The 19,093-nt window shown below is 35.2% G+C and overlaps 1 protein-coding gene across 12 annotated transcripts in view; it reads right to left on the reverse strand.

Annotated features, from left to right (window-relative positions):
• SEMA3A (semaphorin 3A) overlaps positions 1-19,093 on the reverse strand; it is an 818,384-nt gene that overhangs the window by 237,811 nt on the left and 561,480 nt on the right. Inside the window, exon 1 of one of the 12 annotated variants that reach the window (XM_057304269.1) lies at positions 13,505-18,133. The exons of the other annotated variants lie outside the window; for them this stretch is intronic. The gene's annotated coding sequence lies outside the window, so the exon portion shown is untranslated. Of the gene's footprint in view, positions 1-13,504; positions 18,134-19,093 lie in introns of those variants that run through there. 12 annotated transcript variants of the gene reach the window in all.

Raw genomic sequence — 19,093 nt, forward strand, 5'->3', positions numbered from 1 at the left:
CTTTTTCTAGAATACTGTCTCCATTTCCTCACTTCAACCAAAACCTGACCTAAACTTGATAAAGCTACGTATCCTGAGATCCTCCCCCACACTCACAGCCATGAATGAATAAAGAGATGCCCGTGATTTCCTCACTCCTTTCTGTATTGAAACCATTGCCCTTTTATCGATACTTGCTCCACTTTTGACGCTCATGCTGTTCAATTGTAATGTCTTCTTCCCATTTATTTGTCTTTATCTCTCCAACTTCATTGGCTCTTTTCTTTTCTCCATTGACTTATTCCTAGTTGGATCACAACATTCTTTGATTACCCTTCTCTAGTCTGGTTCTTAACACTCAAGTTAATTTGCCCTTTAACCATTGACTCATATTCCTCAATTCCAAAGACCTCTGCTTTTATTATACACATACGTATCTCTATACAAACATCTCCTGTTCTTAGGAGCTATGTCCCCTCCAGCTCACACTCAGCTCTCACTGAGCTCTTACCTCTTTTAGATTAGATAGCTGGCAGTTTCATCATTAATTTTCCATACCTGTAGCTGTGTTTCTTACTCATTCTGACCTTCTGCCTGCCATGTGTGCCATTTCAATTTTCAAATCTAGGATAATCTTTTGCACTTTTGTTCCTAAGTGCTGAGCATTGCTGAAGAGGGTCAAGTAACTGGGGTAATTGTATCTATTATAAACAAATGCTAATTAATATCAGTTAATCTCCTAACATTATTTTGCTGTCCTGTTAGTCTATATTTGGTATATGGGAAAACCTTCACTTCAACTTGCTTAGAGTGCAACTTGATGGAAACATTTTGGAGGGGCATTTGGTAATTGTGTGAAAATGATTTAAAAGTGGATATTCACTAAAACATCATTGGTATTTATCCAAAGACAATTACCAGACAAGTGCACAAATACATGTTTTTATTTGTATATAGTGAATTTATTAAATTATTTTCTATAGCTATAATGGAATAGTATGCAGCCATGAAATACATTTTATATTAATTAATATGGCAAGAACGTTATGATATTACTGAGTGACATGAAATATTATGAACTGGAATATTACATACAATTATATATATGTGTATACAGCTGATATTACATGTAATCATATATATGTGTTTCTTGTGTTATATATGAGTCTCTACATACAAGTTTGGGAAAATGTTTGCTAAACAATTAATGATTCTTTTGTTGAAATTTTACATGTTGATACTTTTTTTCTGATACTCTTTTCCTATATGAATTTACTTCTTTATACTTTTCAGTATAACTTAAAATTCCTGTATGACTATATATTATTGTAATAAAAAAAACACAATTAACTACATTAATTTTGAGGAAACTAGTTAGATATAACTTTTAATTCCTCGTGTCCCCTTTGTTTTTAAACAAAATGTAATTTAATTTTCTGACTCCAACTATTCTACTAAGAGGTTTCTTGTAGAGCTCAATTACCGAAGAACTTAACCACCAAACCCATGGATACTTTATTCTTGGACAGCTCTCAAAGGAGTCTGACAAGGCTGAGTATGCTACCTTTATTAACAGCATGGCTACTTTAGTAATTTTTTCTTACTTTTTAAAAAGATTTTATTTATTTATTTATTTTTTAGAGAGCAGGGAGGGAACAGGGAGGGGCAGAGGGAGAAGGAGAGACAGAATCTTAAGCAGGCCCCTTGCCCAGAGTGAAGCCTGATGCGGGGCTTGATCTCACAACCCTGAAATCATGACCTGAGCTGAAATCAAGAGTCAAACACTTAACCAACTAAGCCACTTGGGTGCCCCTAAAGATTTATTTTTAACTAATCTCTAAACCCAACATGGGGCTCTAACTCACAACCGTGAGATCAAGAGTCACATGCTCTTCCAACTGAGCCAGCTGGTCACCGTAACAGCATGGCTACTTTAAGCCAGGTTACTTACATATCACTGCATCGTAAGCCCTTTCACCAGCTTATTCTCCTTGTCCCCTAAGTACAGACATTTTCTAGGTCCCATGATCAGAGTGCATTTATTTTGGCCTACTTATTCTTTGCTATTCTACTTTCCTCCCACAATTTCAAATATCACCCTTACTGAGTGATTCTCAAGTTATTATCTAAACATCAAAGTTACACACTTAGCAGCCTGCTGTTTACTCCATAAAATAAATCTGAAGTTATCTCAAACTCCATAGCAGTAGATGAGAATTCATTAATCTCCTTTTCCAAATTTGTATTCTCCCATGCCTTTGGTTTTAAATGAATCACTATCCTCCCCTTTGCTTGGATTTACAACTCCATACTTGAATTTTCTCTCCTTGGTGCCTCATAGCTAGTCATCATACCTGCACTGATTATGTGCCTATCACATATTTGTTAGGGGGTGAATAAAGTAAGGTTTTAGATGAGGTGCTATTTCCTTCTCACTCCCAGTTACACTGGTCTATTTTGGACATTAATCCAAAATACCTTCCTAAGAGAGACTTCTAACTCTCTTTTCCTTTAGTCATACAGACATCAGTGTTAAGTTGCTAAAATTCTGATTATGATGGTCTCCCTTTGCAAGAGAGAAAGGACCTAACCAATATATTGGTTCGATATTCCAGGTCCTTCCTCCAGGATGTCATCTCAACCTTCTCTTTAAACCATTTCTCATTCACCATTACACTCATCTTCCCAATACTCTATTAGCCACAAATGAATAGCCACATTCTCCTAAAATTTTTCTTTTCTTTTCTTTTCTTTTAAAGATTTTATTTATTTATTTGACAGAGAGAGACAGCTAGCAAGAGAGGGAACACAAGCAGGGGGAGTGGGAGAGGAAGAAGCAGGCTCCCAGTGGAGTTTGAAGCCTGATGTGGGGCTCGATCCCAGGACCCTGGGATCACACCCCGAGCTGAAGGCAGACGCTTAACGACTGAGCCACCCAGGCGCCCCCTCCTAAAATTTTTCTATTCCTGACATTAATTTGACCAAGATAAGGAGTTTGGCATTCACCTGGAACACAGGTAGTTATTAATTTTGCACTAGTCCCTTGATTGTCATGCTCCAAAGTCTATGCCTTTGGTCACTATGGTGTGTTATAGTTAAATTGTACCCAGACCCATATACAATCAATTCATGGAAACATGCTTTAGGAATGCTTTTTTAAAAAGTTCCGTGGCAACGCATATGAGAGTGGGAATCATTGCTGACTGTAATGATACCAGAAAACTCATCCATAAAATGAAGACAATAGTCACAGGTCACTAGATGGACAAATAGCAGGGTTGTATGGGAAGAAATGAGGAAGCCAGATTTTGTGGAGCATGGGTCATTTTTTGAGTATAATAGATGGGAATCTTTCAGAGGGACGTTGATGGCAGTTTCAACTGAACTTTGGAGAGGACAGTGGGTAATCTACCATGACCACAGTAAAGGTCTAAGCTATTGAGAACAGATAATGGTGTGAACTAGATTTCTTGAAGGAATGAGAAGGAAATGATTCACCAGATATCAGCGGTCACTGTTTCTCTGAAAGCTGATTTTTGAGAAAAGGGATAACAATTTACAGATAACTACATTATCTAAATTGAAAGTATACATACTACACATAATAAGTTATCAATTTATATGCTATTTATATGTCTATGGTGTGATTAAAGAAAATGAAATACTAACTAAAAATAAACACAGGTCAAATTGGGGTCTTATGCCAAAACTTGCATACACAAATGTGTTTCAACTAACTTTAAAAATATTCCTCTAGGTTCAGGAAACCTAGAGGCTCTCTGCCTTCTGGCAATTAAAGTTTCAACAAGTTCAAATAAAAGAAGTATACCAGAGACTAAATGTTCTTGTTTTCAGGCCAACTAACACAGGTTTTAAAACTGAGCTACTACTTATTAACTGCCTAAAAGGCAAGAAATTAGGGTTCCAGCTTTCTGTCACCCATAATTGGCTATATGACAAAAGCCAAGTCAATTATTATCATTCCATCTTGGTTTTCTCATCAGTTTAATACGTATAAACTGAATAACTCAACTCTGGGGAAGGATAAGCAAGCATTATTTTCCTCCTTAACTAGTGCTATTACACTGGGGAAAATTAACAAATATAGAACAAATTGTGCTAGGATAAAAATACAACTGGATTAGACAACAGCATAAGTATACTTTCCATTTTGGCTTATATATCCGTAGTTATTGATATATATCAGTGTATTTGTTTCTAGATATCTATATCTTCCTATGTACCATATATCTATTTGCCAATCTAGGTATGTATATCAGTACTTATTAATATACCAGTTAATGTCTTGTAATTGTTAGACTGGTTGACCTTGTAATAACACCTCCACCTCACACGTTTGTTAAATTGTCATGTTCAGCATCCTACTCAAAGCAAACAACCGTGGAATCAAATACATATTATTAACCACTTCAAACTTAAATATTTTGATCCCTCTCTCCATTTAATTTTTATTTATGTATTTCAATCAGCTGCCTCAAATCCCTTTGTTTAAAGAAAGAGGGAGAATTGTAGCTTATGAATAGATTACTGGTAATCATTAATACATAATATTAAATGATTTACTTAATTTTTTAAAGTAAAAATAGAGATGTGAAGTTTTTCTATGCTGGTTCTATTTTCCAAAAGAATTTTAATTATTTTACTCCATATATAAACTTATTTGGATAAGTGCATATTATATGAACATCTTTCTTCTTTAACTGCACCTGTGGAAACTATAATGATTTAAAGCCATGTTTCAAATCCAAGAACTTTAAGAATGAAGACCAAGAAAAATACATTTTAATGGTAATACTAAAATAAAACTTTAAAGATAGTTTAAATTTCAAGGTAGTATTTAAGATTCCATGATTGTGCAACTATGCATATTTTCTTTAAGTAAAACAACAAAAAATAGTAATAGTTTATTAGGCATCTATTCAAACAAAAATTTAATTCTCAGAAAAATCATTTTCAATTTCTTAAAAAATGGAGCAAAAATTCTTTGTAAATAAATCCTTTGTCTATAGGCAACTGCATCCGCTAAACACTTTATAAGTGATCCATTTTATGTAGCCATCTTGCATACTCAATTTATACTCAAATATCAAAGAAAAATGAAAAACATGAGTAATAAATGATATTTTTTAAAGATTAGAGCTGTTATTTGAGGAAATAAGTTTTGACAGTCTTGTATAAAGAATTCATCTTTTAAAGCATCTGGTTATCTTTCTGACTAAAAATGCAATACCAATTATATTTTATAGGTAGCAATTTCTTTTTATAGTTTAAGAATTGGATTATAAAAGAAAACAACTGTGGTTAGAATATTTTTTATGTATTTTGGGGAATATAATGAGATCTGAGGCACTAAATCTGAGGGGTTAGAATTAAGCTTAGAACCACATTACTGACTTTAATCATCTTTGGAGGCCACCCTTTGATAAAGTTGCTTCCATGCATAATAGAGATTCATACATAATCACTACTTCTATCATTATGAGTCTAGGTAAAGACAATTCTGATTAAAAAAAACGGTTCTAAAACATGTACTATCTCCAAGTTAATTTCAGGTTTGATAAGTTATTTTTCCTATAACTTACAAGAGAGAGGCAGAAGGAACTAAGACACATACACTCAGAAGGTAGAGGGTCATGTGAAGGTGAAAGTAGAGAGGTATCACAATGTTCCATTGCTTGTTAAGATGGTCAGGGGACCAGGAAGTTAGCACTAAAACTGGAAAAGGCAAGGAATGGATTCTCTCCTCTAGAGCCTCTGGAAGGACAGTGGCCTGCTCATCTTGATTTTGACCCAGTGATGCAGATGTTGTTCTTCTGGCTTCCAGAATTGTGAGAGAATAAATTCTTATGATTTTAAGATACTAAGTTTATGGTCATGGATATCTCCAATCCTAGAACACTAATAGGACTTTCCAAGTACAAAGGCAATGGAAAAATGGTGAAAAGACAAACAAGCAAACAGGGCGCCTGGGTGGCTCAGTAGTTAAGTGTCTGCCTTCAGCTCAGGTCATGATCCCAGCATTCTGGGATAGAGCCCCACATCAGGCTCCCTGCTCAGCTGGAAGCCTGCTTCTCCCTCTCCCACTCCCCCTGCTTGTGTTTCCTCTCTCGCTGCCTCTCTATCAAATAAATACATAAAATCTTAAAAAAAAAGAATTATAAAAAAAAACAAGCAAACAAAACACTTGACTACATAAAATCTTAAACTTATTTATGCCAGAAATAAAATAAAATACAAACTAGTAATATTGTTTTATTCCAAATATAACACGAGATTGATAATTCCAATACATATGTATAAAAAAACCAAAACACTAAACCCTGATTATAACAAGGCCCTCTCTAAAATAAAAAGCTCGAGGGATCATATAATACACATATATATTTAATGTTCAACCTGAAAAACAATCAAATAAATGCAAATAAAAATGAGCTAATATTTTTTGCCCCTAAATGACAAAAATCCCAAACCCTATTTGTTTTTTTCACTTTAGAGGAGGGTGTTATAAATTAAGCACTAGCATACTCAACTCAGAAGAGACATTATACCTTCTTAGAAAACAGCTCTATATGTATATATGTGTAAGAGCTGTTAAGTGTGTATTTTATTTAAAAATTAGTCTTAAGGAAGTCATCAAATGATTTATATAAGATTATTTATCACAGTGCTATTTTCGGCAGAAAATGAAAACAATGAAGCCATCGACTAATAAAATAATACATCTATAATTACCGTAAAATGACACAATGCAATACAATGATATGATTATAAATCATGTTTTTAAATATAATTAATGATATCACAAATTCTGTGGGTGGCAAAATTTGGTGAAATATGAATGCTTAACAAAACCTAAAATGTCAAATTGTACACTGTATGAAAAAAATTTGTGGGAAGTAAAACAAACCAACAAAAATTTATGAGAACGTATAAAAAGTAAGCCAAAAAGGACTCATTCTCAAATTTTTAAAGTAATTAATTCTAAATGGTAGCTATGTAGCTCAATTAGCTTTCTTATTTTTAATCTCTGGTGGTTCCACAAAGAAGTTTGGGGGGCTTTAAAATTTTTTTAAATATCTTAACTACAGAATGTAGTATATACAGAATGTATATAGCATGTACTCAGAATTTTAGAAATAGAAAATTTCTAAATTTAGAAAAATGAAAAAATAACAATATAAAAAAGTAGCAGTCCTGTTTCTCTCCTTCTGATTACAGAATTTATAGCTATCTCAAGATTGGTGTGTAACATTTGTAATTAGGAAACAAATTATCCAATTTTTAAACAAAATAAGTGTCAAAACCAACAACCTTTGGTTAGGAAGAGGTAAGTCAAGAAAGAATGATAACGATTTCTAACCTATACCAAACATTTTGACTGGCCAGTTAACAGAGGAAGATGCTAAGGGAAATTCCTGCAAGAGAGTGAATAAATAGTTGTTCTGCCTCCAATATTCATTCTTTGAATAAACTCAGCGAGCCACCAAACTCATGATCGCCTTATCTACCATGACCGCTACTACCACAAGGGAGCCGTCTAGAAGAAAATACCGCTGCGCAGAAAGTGTCCATCTTGGAAGAACTTAAAAAACTACATATGTTGATGTACTCAGTGTTCAGAAGTAAAGTATGTGTTGAATTTAAATTATTACTTTAAAATCATTCAGGCGTTATTTATCTTCTGGATTCCATCTACGCAAATTGACTAGGTAGGCTTTTTATGGTTAGAAAAAGAGATGCACTGAACTCCTTTCTGCTTTGTAGTGAACGGCATAAAGCAGTCATTCTCTTGTCACTATCCCATAAGTAAATAAATAACCATACATTCTACCCACCTCTTCACTTTAGAATGGAAATTGGAATTTGCGGTCTCCTTTCCAGTAAGCAACAGGCGTAATTAGCCCTTACTAGATACAAGTAATCCTAGTTTTCTCTTGTCCATTTTTTCCTCTCCAATACTTTGCTTCCTCTTTAAATAATTTGTAGCCTATCCTTTAAAAAAGTGGTTAATATTTTTATCTGAGGGAAAATTATTGATACAGAATAAAAAAATGCTTCAAATTTTTGACCACACCGTTCTGACAAATTAAACAGTACAGCTACTTTCTTTATCACTCCAGTGTATGTGTTGCACGCTCCAGCAAGCAAATACTTCACAACAAAAGGGAATGATGAGATGCATAACCTTTTGCTGAGAGGTTGTGGCATGTGGTCAAACAACCATTTTACCATAAACTGAATACTCATTTGTCCTTTCTGGAGAGTCAGCAGATATACATTTAAGTTCCTTTAGAATCTGTCTCTCCTTATTCTGCGTAAAGATAAAAACTGCCTTCTTTAGCCCAGTTATCTTGTAAGAGTTAACATATTTTTTTCAGACACATGTTTCAATAAACAGCGTGTCAGTGAAGTTTATAGTGCTAAAAGGTTTTTTTGAAGTATATCACCTTAAAAAAAATGCCACTCTTTGATGTCTTTTGTTTTGTTTTGTTTTAATGACACAGTGTATGTTGGGACAGTCTTTACCTAGGAGACACTATAAAATGTTCCTTAAGACCTTTAATAGCCCAGTGTCCCACTATAAGGGAGTGTAGGGCTTGAAAGAACAAAAGAACTGCTCTTCAGAGTGACTGTTCCTTCCCTCATGACATGATCTGGGTCAGAGCAAGGCCATCTTTGGCTGGACATCTGTGATCCAAGCTCTAACCTCATGTGGAACAGGAAACCTGGGTGTGTCTATACTTGGCAAGTGATGTGTGATATTTTATGCCACTCATTGTTTTCCCTTCCCTGTTTCAGAGGAATAAAGTGCTTCTCTAGATCTTTTTGGATGCCAGTCCTCTGCTTTCTCAAGGGAGGCCCCTCCCCTCCAGCTACTGTATCTGTAGGTTGTTCAGTTTCTAGAGAATCGCTGAAGGGGCCATTCTTCAAATGTACCCTTCTGCTTTTATTAACCCCCCCCCACCCTAAAACTCTTTTAGACTAATTTAAGGTAGGGATGTATTTGTTCTTAGAATAGCCATTAAGATCAAGCTAGAAGAGGAATTTAGTAAGAAGACTTACATTGGTCACAGTCCAAAATTTTTAAAACTTTTTCTTGCCAACATATACAGATAGAATCAACACAGCCAGGTCTCCCCTTCTCCATGGTAGTGGGTTAAGATATTTTTGCAGACACACAAGATTCAGTAAATAGTATGTCAACTATTGTTCATAGTGCTAAAAACTTATTCTTTAAGAATACCATCAGAAATACATATTTTTTATTAGAGATAAAAACGAATACTCCATGATATTTAAAGAGACATGATTCCGGGTCTGATATAATGTAATGTATGAAATCAGTAGTGAACTAGAGTCCTGGTTCCAACTTTTACTAAATATGTGATTTTGTCCAAGTCATGTAATATTTTTGTTTGTTTGTTTGTTTTATTTGTCAAATGTCCCTCTAAAGTTATTTCAGAAGTCAGGTGAGATAATTAATATGAAAATTATTTGTATGAAATAAAAATAAAGTAGGCTATGCTCGCCTAATGTTCCAAGAGAAGGAAAATAGCTACATTCAGATCATTTGCCTCTGTGAACAGTTTTTTTTCTAACTGACCATATTCAAACAAACATATAAGTAATATAATATCCCATTTCAACAAAGCTGATTTTTTTTCCTGCCTAGTTGAAAACGATAGACTTCAAAAGTCCTTAGACATCCTATTGCGAAGAGGGAAATCTTACTATCAGTACTGGCTGGATATATAGATATTTTTCCTCTGTTACTTTTAGTGAAAGAAAAGTGTGTAAAAACATATAGTCAAGCATAAAGGGCAAGTTCTTATGTATCCCTTGCATTCCTTAGAAGTATACAAAAATTTTACATTTTGATTACATTAATACTTTTTTTGGCCTTTGGATTAAAATCAAACAAAAATAAAGCAACATTATTTAACTGTTTAATTGCTTCCATTTTGTTTGGGAAACTTAACCTCAATTTAACCTTTGTGGCTACTGTGCAGGTCAAAATCAAATGACTTTGACGATCTCAGGCCCAGAATAATAAACTCTTTAGGGGCTTTAAGCTCTTTACTTTAACAGGGGGAACACAGCAGTCTTCAACTTGTTTGTGTTCATTGATTGATAATGAGCAGTTTCTCGGTCTACATCTGTGTGGGACTATGTGAGTCTGCTTTAGCCTGCTGGGAGTTGAGAGGAGGGATAGGCAATCACAGAGGGTTTAAAAAATTATTCTAAAGATGACATTTGGGAGGCAAATATTTTGGCCGTAGGCCAATAGGATTTTTTTTTTTAACTCTAAAACAAGCTTGGCACTTTACGTTTTCATTTTAATCTGTTTCTACAATTCAACGTAAGTTGACAGTTCACTATTTCTAAGTAATGGAAACTTTCTCCAAACGGCTACCTATAACAATAAGTTATTTAAAAAATATGGGATAAAGGAAAAATTCCAGAGTTATAGTATTTTATCCTGATTTGATCACTTCCTACAAAATCTATCAGGAATCAACTCTTACTTGTCAATTATGGTATATTTGATTCTTACTTTTGTTTTCTGTTCATTATGGCAAAAAAAAAAAAATGCCCATGTCTAGAATGCAGATAATCTCCGGAAGAGTTAAATATTTCTTACTAACTGTGGATGAGACAGTTGTTATAAAATTCATAGAGCTGTAGGTTTTTTCTTATCATAAGAATTTCACAGTATAAATAAGTTCAAATATAACTCATGCTTTTTAAGCCATTTATGCAACAAGGGGAATGTTTGTCAAATTGCAACAAACTAAAGCTTTATTAACACTATTCTTTATTCTATGCAATCTTTAGTTCTATCAATGTTATGGTGCGTTGGGTTTTCAGGAGCATTGGTTAAAATGAAAAGTATCATTTCCTGATCCAAGGTGCTCTGTTTTGGTAAGTCATCAGGAGAGCAGCTGGGTTGGAATTTCTGACTGAGAAACAGCAGGTTAGAAGCCAGGAGGACTGATTTACATGATCAGGAGCCAAGAGTCTGCTTCCAAGTGGACAGGAGGACTTGACGCCGATACACATGGTCAGAAGAACTGACTCCAGGATAAGCAGTGTGTTCTCATTTATCCTTAAGTGAGGACATCTATGCTTAAGTGAAGACAGGCAGACTGTTTTTGAGCCAGAAGGCTGACTCAAAAAAACTATATTTCTTTAGAGCTTGAAAGGCTAACCATGGAGCAGAGGTCCCACAGAAACCATGCTACACATCTAGTGACCGCCCCAGTACTCCTTACTCAAAACTTATTATTACATGACTCATCTAGCCTCACCACATACTGAGGTTCCCCTGAGCAGCAAAAGCAGTTTGTTGTATCCTGAGAGCAATTAGTATGAATCCGCGGGTCACTGAATCTACGGAATTCTCTCAAGGATTAGGAGCTCTCCTCTGATTAACCTAGAACAAGAGAACTCAGACCTTCCTGTCTCCCTCTGAGCTGCCAGTTAGACAATGAAGGTTAATACAATCAAGAATTGAATCAAGGTCCACATAATGAAATAAACCAATTGCAGAGAACATATCCTATACTTATTCCTGGTACCACAACTGGAGAATTTTCTTCTAAGGGTCCTGAGAAATTTGATGTCACATATTCTTACAATACATAAATCCATAAAAATATAATACAGCTTTTAAAAATAACATTCTATAATTCAAGAAAAGAAATTCTATTAGAGGTCAAAATGATACACAACTATTTATATATTCAGATCAATACAAGAATCTTACGGAGCGCCTTTAGAGTAGATGAAAAGCAAATGCTCCATCCCCAATATCATTGCTCTCTGAGGGATTTTGGTACATACTAAGCAGGAGTACAATCAACAATAGATCACTCGACTGTTACCTGGTGGACAGTGATTCTTCGGTGCTGCTAAAATATAGTATCACATAATATCATAGTCAGCCGTGGGGAGACAGGCCTGGTAATCAGTTATGAAGGATAAAATATGGAAAAACCATTCATATACAAACAGAAGAATACTGGCCCCCATAAAAAGGCAAACCACAGAATGAGGTTTTTGTCCCCTCCCCCAATGTGAGATTGAGTCTGCTGTAGCACATATAACAAAATGGGGTAAACGTTTAAGATCCGTTGTTGACAGTCAAGTCTCATCATAAATTATGAACCCATCAGAAAAGTACTGCTTACCTAAGATATTTTCTTCATTCTTGAAGAATATTTATCTTTTATGAAAACCAAATTTTCCCATACATATAAATTAGAAAAACAAATTCCCGCATAGTAATTCTGGATGACATAGAAACGTTAAAAGTCTCTGTTATAAAATGAAGAATCAAAACATATTGGATGATTTAATATAAAATGCATTGTTTTACTCTCCTATCCATTTAGAGAAATTGCATTATATAAACTCAACAATTTATTTTAAAATGCCAAAAGTGTAAACTTAAATAAAGTTGAATAAGAGAGCTTGGCTCTGAAAGCTTTAGTAAATATTTCCTTTGTCCTTACGTAACAGATGCTTTCTACAAAGGCTAATGTTTTTCTAAATGCAAGTTCTGGTAAAGAGTATTATATGACTTTTTATAGCATTAATTAAATTACACAGTAAATATTTACCAAAGTCTATTATGCGGGGTTTAGAGATACAAGAGTAGGAAGAAAGATCTAGCCCCAGCCCTCACAGAGTTTCTAGTTTAGCAGAGAGAAAGTCCAAAAAAACTAAATCTATGATAAGGGTTGCAGTGTCTATTCGATTAAGTGACCTAGTTATTTGCAACTTTGATGAGCTCATTTTTTCAGAGACAAAAAAGTATGCAAAATTGGTATAGGTATACAACCTATGTATTATATATGTGTGTATGTATATTATACATAATAGATATAGATATATAATGCATGTATTGAGTATGTATGTATCATATGTGTTTATATATAAATACAAGTATGTAGGTAGCTACATACAGTAGCATATTTAGCTGTGAAAGGAAGAAGAGAAAAAGGAGAGTGGTAGCCGGTGGGAGGTGCAGGACAGAGGGAAGTTTTAGATGGAAGACAATTGTAAAATCATGATAGGAACTGTCTGGTATAGAAGTAAGAATTGAGGCTACAAGAGTGAAGAGATAGAAGGCAGAGTGAGAGCTGCTGAAGAGACAATGTGGTCCAGAACTCAAATTGAATCGGAGGAAGAAAACATTTGCAGCTGTGTCAAAACAGAATATGAAAATTACAAGTGATGAGACCCTTATATTTATCCATCGAGTGGCAGAAAGTTGGGATGATTCTCATTTGGTGTCTATCATAATTTTCTCCATTGCAGTAAGTGGCCAAATTATCACTGAGAGGCAGGGAAAGGCTGCAAGTAAGAAAGATAAATACATTTTGAAATGACTGCTGGGGAGAAGAGCAGAAACAGTTGATGAGGAAAACTAAAAACCACTGGGCAGAATCGCAGCCTGTTTGGTGCTGGTCATCATGACTGTGTACTATTGCCAACTTACATTGTTTTGTGATCTTCTCTAGCAGTTTCCAGTGGAAGCCTGGAGATGACAAGGCAGCTCAAATGATCCAAGACTGGGATTTGGCAGAAAGATGCAGGGGAGATGAACCGGCCTGGAGGAATGAGGTGTTATCCTGAGAGTGAATGATAAGCTAAACGAGGAAGATTGTCAAGAAATGAAAACATGGTAACCATTGAGGAAATAGAACCATCATGCTATTTGGATGTGTGAATGAGACAAAGAACTGAACTGCTCTACTGGGAATCTCTGAATGAGAGTGCCCAAATGAAGGAGGTTGTGATAGATTTAGTCGTCTCAATCTTTTATTCCAAACCCCTCATGGTGATGACAAGGCCCATATGTGAGTAAGGAACTTCTTCACTGAGGTCGAGACAAAGGGAGATGAGCCCAAGGAACTGAGAGGGCAGGTTGTCAGCTGGGGAAAAACAAAGACATTGAATTTGCATAAGATAGCAAAAAGATTTGGATGGGAAAAAAAGACTTAAATTGGGTGTTAAAACGTTCAGTAGATAACAGGAAATGATTTAAAAGTCAATGAAACTAATTAGGAAAAAGAATGAAGGGAGACAGAGCTAAGTACATGGCCAAAAATTAGATGGCCTTGTTCCTAAGAGTTGAGGTGCTGGCTTAGGGGCCTTCCTGAGAATTGAAACCAGACGGCAATGACCCATAATAATCCAACGTGAATTTTAAATAATACGCGTTTCATGAAAATCCTTACTTACTTCTAGATATCTCTTCTTCAAACACTTTTAGAACACTTCTATTTTAGTTGGACAATTGTAAAATGTACATATTTTAAGTACCAGATGACAAATCGTTATAAAATGGACGTAACATGTAACCACCACCCAATCAAGATATAAAAGATTTCCAGTATCCCAGCAGCTTGCCTCTGCTGCCTCCCAGTCATTAGCTACCCATCTACAGACGTAATTACTAATCTTGCTTTTATCATCATGGGTTAGTTTTGGCCATTTTTGCCACCACCATGACCATGTCTTTTGGCCTTCGTGTATGTACCAAAAGGCATTTACAAGAGGATCATGACAGCATTATTTCTAATGGCCTTCTTCACATTTTAAGGAAGCAAAATATGACAAGTACTTCCCCTACAGAGCATGCATGTCTTGTTGAGCTCTATTCTTGACTGCTGGAGAACAAGGAGAAGTGAAAGGTAGACTGAATGAAGATGAGGCTCCAAAGCTTTAATCTGAAAGTAGATCATCATGGAGTGAAGTACTTGGGAACATTAAGGACCTGGCATGGGCAGGCCTTGGCTCAACGTTGAAAAATAATATAGCAAATAGAAAGAACAATATTTTTGAACATTTATCATCATGCAGACAGACATTCCTTTAATAGCTACATGTATATTAGCTCCACTACCTTCACAACCACTCTGTAAGACTGCTGTTCTCTTACCCCCACGTTATATCTGACTAAACTGAGGCATAAAGAATTGAGATTTTGGAAAGCTTACTTCTGTCTCCACTAGGGCTTCCATGGCTACCTCCATTCAAAGGCAATTCTCCCTCTTGGGGCCAGGTTCCTCTTCAACACTGAACCTTGACCCTCTCACAAACATTGTGGAATTTCAGCTAGAAATGCACAGAAACACATCTGCTACGCCACAAGAACTCTGTTGAAACTTGAGACCTAAAGAAGTATTCAAATTTACAGTCTTTGGTGATTGTCTCTGGAGTCTACATTGTCCCTTCTCTCTGGTATAACCTAGAAAACTTCAGAGGTTGATCTCCCCTGTGTCCTTGTTGTCTTATTTCCATTGATTGCAAAACTCCTATAATTTTATTCCGAGGTCATAGTCATCATCAGTCTCATTATGAGAACCAATATCGCTAATGAGAAAGAGGAAGGATGCCTAGAGATTGGCAGCCATACCAAAGTCACTTCCAAAAATAAAAGAGAAACATTCTGCAACACGTTTTCTGAGATTTAAACAATTGCCAATGGATAAAATAGGCAAGACTTTTAAAACTGTAATGTCCTTTTTACTGTGATGGCAGATGAAACAGTCCTGCTTCTGTCACTTTTTATTCAGCTTCATTGAGAATCTGGAGATTTAAAATCCTTTCCCAAAGCACAAGAATAAGATACAACATGCAATTAGCATTCGGAGCTTTGAGAACACAGTGTGGGTGACAGGGGTGATGATGATCACGTGATGCGGGCAACACCACATCCCAACTCAAGTCTCTGTACAATTGGTTTTGCGCATTTGCAGTCCTTTTACTTGCTTAAATACATGCACAATGTAGAGAAAATCTGTGAATGTGACTCTTTCTTTTTTACAAGAAATGACATGTTCAGGTAGCTTGAAGAATGTTGTTCTGCCGTATTTATATCTGTATAAATGGTATGTGAATTTGTGAAATGAAGGTAGTAAATGTAGCTATAGTATATGTCCTATAATACTAAAAATTATATTGTTACCTGAAAGTCACGATTTATCTTTAACTTGTTTATTTTTGAATGATGAAATGTATTCTTAAAACCCTGCTAAAGGTCTTTACAATTGACCACTGCTTGGATACCTATGGATCCTCTGCACATTCTTTAGCCTATGATTTTTCAATTATGATTTTATCTACAAGAATTTTTTTAAGGGGCAAATAAGGAAAACAAAAGCCTAGTGAATATAAGCATGTGTTTGAAGTATTCTGGGTAACTGCAGTAATAAAAATGATGTGCTATACTGTGTTTGCTGAACAAAGGGAGCCCACCACATACTCTAGAACAGCAATGAAGGGGTTACTCTTTATCATATTGTACAATGGAACAGAAAAGGCACACTAGCTCTCAAGTTCAAAGGGCTTGAGGGAACTTTGGTAACTTTATCCCCTTTAGTCACAAACTGCGAGATGGCATATGGTTAACATCCTTTTTTGGTGTTATTTTTAACCTTGTTTATGAGACATAAATAAAAGTATTCTGAAGCCTATAATGACTTTTTTCCCTAGATAGAAACTCAGTTGTGCTGGGCCAGAAAGTACCTCTTCCAGTTTGACTATTTGATAACTCTTCTCTTTGCTGGTGAAGCAGAAATGGATGCTGGAAAAACCAAAATCTAAAAAGGTAATATATTATATTTTCGCTTTTCTTTATTCCCCTCTGAGTTTTCCCATGCCCTAGGTATTCCAGACTGAGATGGCTAAGATAGTTGAAAGGGAGATTTAGAAAACTGTCAAAAATCATTTGGGGGAAGACAGTGTCTCCACGATTTTCCATGAATCAAATGGTGGTGACAAGGGAATATCATTTTCTGACTAACTTAATTTCTGATTCTATCGTAGCCAGAGGTTTGGTCCTTCTAAATCACACAACATTTTTTTAAGGGAAAAGAAAAAGCCAAAGGAAGTAATAAATGTCAAACACTTATCAAAAACAGGCTGGGCACTTTAATTTTTTTTTTATTTTATTTTAGTCTCTACTGGGGTTCTTTGAACTTGTAACAAGTAACCCATCTGCAGTTCAAATCTACTGTAAAGCTAGTTTATCATGCTACCTGTTTGAAAACTTACATCTTTCCCCCAGGACATTAGGCATCTGGGGCCACAATGGATTCTGAAACTTAGACCTCTATTACTTTTAATTGTCCTTGGTATATAACTAGAATTTCATACAATGTAATCAGGTAACATTTACAGTATTAAGGCGCATAAACATACAAGCACTGGCATAATACTCAAATCATTTGTTTTGGGACAAGAATGTGTACCTACTCTCTAACAGTAATCCTCACAGGGAAACTAAATGCCTGCTGTGATTTTCCCTAATCTGATTCATCAACTGTGTGTGTGCTTTGGCTCTCCATAAATGAAACTGAAAAGCAATAAGACCCAGAACAAAATTTTATAAAGACGCTAATTTTTGCTAGTGCTTACATGTAGCAACAGTTGGTGTGTTTATATTCACAAATGTGAAGAAAATGGTTTAGATGGAATGAATGTCATGACCCAAATAATAAAACCAATGAAAGAAAAACATGTGAATAAAAATCAGATAAAATAGGATAAAGATTGCTTGTCCTATTTTGGACATATTAAATAGAATAGCATTTCACGTCTCATGTTTGCACCTTTTCTGTGATAACTCAAAAGCAATTGCAAATATTCATGATTTATCTGACACGAGAGAGAACCACGTCTCGCTTTAAGCTCTGAGGTCAAGTCTTTGCATTCAAAGCCTCCTTCTCTATCTTTCTTCTGACAGCACTTGCCTACACAGGGTCAGAGCATGACTGGTTCCACCTCTTTCACCATCTAGATTCACATCCAGCACTTCATTTACTAGGCTGCCCCTTCTTGGAGGTCAGTGGCTGGATGAGAACTCCAGGTACCCAAACCAATGTTCTGATTTACAAAAGTTTCTATTTCCAAAGGTCAGATGCTGCCATTGGTTAGTTGTGACTATTTTATTAAATTCACCTCACTTCCTCTGCACAATGGGTATTTCATAAATGGATGTTGGTAAAGTGATGTTTCTGCTGAACTTTTGAGGAATTCTTTCCCATCATGTAAAAGTTCAAGGGAAAGAGAAAATGTGACATACTAATCCAAAGAAAGATTTATATACTGTATTTTGAGGAGATAATGCTACCCTTTTCAATATTATTCTCTCAACCTTGTGAAAGAAAAAAAAAAACTGAGACAATCATTCTTGGTTTCTGCATGATTTTACATATTTTCAGACTGGTGAAAATAAATCTTTCCTATGTTTCATTTATTTTGACATCTGATATTTGAATAATCATATTTTAAATATTTCTGGTGACAATGAATATTTGCCTAGTGTGCTTTTCACAGAGTCCTAGAAACAGTCTGTCAATATTTATTTATTAATCAGTGTTACTTCACCACTCTCAGAGACAATGAATAAATGGTGCAACCAAAATTATAACCTAGTATTCCTCACTTCTAGTCATAAATTCCAACCACAAAACCTCATTCTTCTTTTTAAGGTATTGCTATAGGAAACTAGTCTTATTCTAAAAGCAAAACTCTAGGGATTATCTAAACCAGAGGGATGATTTTTTTTTTTCTTTTCTGAGTTGCGGCTTTGCCATCTGTTCTATTTCCCTTGTTGCACAAAACTGGTTTCTGTGACCAAGAAACTAAAGTTCTGGCAAAGAAATAGGATATCTTAGGATGATCTGATGTTTTAGAGACCGGTATGTTTGAACAACTTCAATATTGAGATATCTGTATTTTACTTATGTTTGTATGAATTAGTTTTCCCAAGAACATTAAAATAAAGCCTTGGAACATTCAAAACCACACTGTATTCATAACTAATCAATGATGATGAAGAACAACTTCTTCACTCAGTTTATACTACAGATGATAGGGTATAGAGAATAATATTTTTTTATCGATTCTGTGTCACTTGTATAATTTTTAAAGAGCTTGTTTTTTATGTCCTTGGTCTGCATATCTCCTTTAGGATTAATTACCACCAAGGACATGAGAAAATTTTCTAAATTTTCTATTCTACCCTCTCATTCTGAAAACAGGAATTGGTTCCCTAAAGCTGTGCAAGACTGACCTC

The sequence above is a fragment of the Ursus arctos genome, unplaced genomic scaffold, assembly GCF_023065955.2.
Source record: "Ursus arctos isolate Adak ecotype North America unplaced genomic scaffold, UrsArc2.0 scaffold_3, whole genome shotgun sequence".
Classification (NCBI taxonomy): Eukaryota; Metazoa; Chordata; class Mammalia; order Carnivora; family Ursidae; genus Ursus; species Ursus arctos.